We start from the raw sequence: 2,764 nt of genomic DNA, 5'->3' as shown, positions 1-2,764 counted from the left end.
TTTTCTTCTTTAATTCATAAAGGAAATAAGACTATTTTATAAATTACTCAAAATCTTTCTGGTTTTGACATACCATTCAGTTAATGGCAGCCTTGAGTTTTAGGGATTTCGGGAACAAACGGTTGGGTCATGAATTAAGTTTATACATTTGGATGTATAGAATACATGATTTTGTTGCTTTCAATTACCTGTTCACCTGATCAAGGCAGCTCTACAGGGTGAGATGTAAAAAACTGCAACCAACTTCAGACTGCTGTCATTTCTAAGCCACTCGTCCGACAGCTGTTAAAATAATTCCAGTGACAAGCATACGAAAACACTTTGGTGAGAATTTTCCCAAAAAAAATTATTCGTGATGGAATTCAAGCGTGATAGTGTGATTTCTTTATATTTGGCTGGAAAACCACAAGTGGCTATCGTTAGAGCACTTCGGCATTTAAATGTGAATAAATCTTTTGTGTCTCTGACCATCGTTCGTTACCGTTATACAGGTAGCGTAGCCCGACGTCGAGGAAGTATACGGAAGAAAATAGCAACATCAGCAGATATGGTTCGAAAAGTAAAGAAGCGACTTGGTCGAAACCCGCGTCGCAGTGGCCGAAAAATGGCTCGTGAGCTGAATATATCACAATATTCCATTCGGCTAATATTGAAAAATGAGCTCGGGGTAAAGCCATTGAAATTCCAAAAAGTGCAAGAACTTACACCGCAACAGAAAGAAAATAGACTCAAAAGAGCTAAAGAGTTGCTTCGCTTGGCCAAAAGTGGTGAACTGCCGAATTTGGTTTTCTCCGATGAGAAAACATTCGTTGTACCGCAGTTTGTAAACAAACAAAATGATCGTGTTTGCTTACCAAAGAGGTCAGCTGAAAATGTGCATCTTCGGTTGGTCACCAGAACACAAGCGTCGTCCATGGTGATGGTCGGAGCCGCCATAACAGCCGATGGTTGAGGGTGTATTAAGGCCTTGGGCTTGCAAACATTTTGGCCGCAGACCTTGTACATTCCAAAAGGACTCAGCATGATTACAAAATCCTTTCCAAAAAACAATTCTGGAAAATATCGATTTTTGTAAAGTTTCTTCAAGACATTTATTTTCCATACCAAATAGTCCTTGAACAACATGTTTAACAAAATCCACTATTCTATGTCAAAAACTTCATGATAAATAATCCTGATCTATTACGAGTTATTTTAGACACAAAAGTGTTTCTCAAATATTTCTGAGACATCCGAAAATCTAAGATCCACGATTGTTGACAAAAAGCCGCTGAAAGTATATTTAAAAAATCCACTTTTCTTGGCCAAGATATATAGTACTTAGTTTAGAAAATATAAGATCCTTGACAAAAAGTCCAGGAATTACATTTTAAATAGGAAATTATGAACAACAAGTTATTTAAAACATATCCAGGATTTATGGTTAGAAAGCCCAGAAAAATTATTTTGAAAATATTCGTTATACTTGACCAGAAAGTCCTTGAGTTTATTTAAAATCTTTGGCTAAAAATCGTAAAATTTTTGAAAGATATCCACAAATTTGTTTGGCCACAAAGTCCTTAAAAATATAATTTAAGAAATGTGCTATTCTTTGTCAAAACTATTTTTAAGAAATCAACGATTATTGGCCACAAAGTCCTAAAAAATATTCATTAAGAAATGTGCGATACTTGGTTAAAATATTTTTTAAGAAATCCAGGATTCTTGGCCAAAAGATCCTTAAAAAAAATTTTAAAAAATCCACGATCCTTAACCAAAAAATCATTGAAAAATATGTTTTTTAAAATCCACGATAATAGGCCAAAAAGTCCTTGAGAAAAAAATCGTTAAAAAATTTTTGAAAGATATCCACAAATTTGTTTGGCCACAAAGTCCTTAAAAATATAATTTAAGAAATGTGCTATTCTTTGTCAAAACTATTTTTAAGAAATCAACGATTATTGGCCACAAAGTCCTACAAAATATTCATTAAGAAATGTGCGATACTTGGTTAAAATATTTTTTAAGAAATCCAGGATTCTTGGCCAAAAGATCCTTAAAAAAAAATTTTAAAAAATCCACGATCCTTAACCAAAAAAATCATTGAAAAATATATTTTTTTTAAATCCACGATAATTGGCCAAAAATCCACGATTATTATAGAAATCCATAATTTTTGACCAAAAATCATTAAGAAATCAACGATCCTTAGACCAAAGTCTTTCGAAAAGTATTTCTTTAGAAATTCACGATTCTTGGCTAAAAAATCTTTGAAAAATAATTTTTTATGAAATCGACAATTCTTGGCCAAAAAGTCCTTGCAAAATAATTTTTAAGAAATCCGCGATACTTGTCTATAAAAAACCATTTTTAAGAAATCCACGATTTAAGGACGAAAACGTCCTTGAAAACAAGAGAAGAAATCCATGATGCTTGACCAAAAAGCAATTGAAAATATTTTTAAGGAATTCCCGATTCCTATTTAAAAAGCCCTTAAAGATATTAAACAAATTAATCTTAAATCCTATGATTTTGAAAATTTTTATAAAATATTTTTCTGAAGTCCTAAAATTTTCCTGATTTCTGATAAATAGATAGAAAATGAAAAAACTCATGATTTTGCAAAGAAAAATCTTGATTAAAATATTCTTATTCTCTTATTACATGTTGATAGTGATTTATTAAGAAATCCATTCTAGCCTAAAATGCCTAGAAAATATGTTTAAAAAATTAAAAAATCAAGTTCAAAAAGTACTTGAAAAAATGTTTATGAAATGTCCGAATC

This window comes from Musca domestica, unplaced genomic scaffold, assembly GCF_030504385.1.
Source record: "Musca domestica strain aabys unplaced genomic scaffold, Musca_domestica.polishedcontigs.V.1.1 1, whole genome shotgun sequence".
NCBI lineage: Eukaryota > Metazoa > Arthropoda > Insecta > Diptera > Muscidae > Musca > Musca domestica.
Note: the sequence above shows the minus strand (reverse complement) of the source record.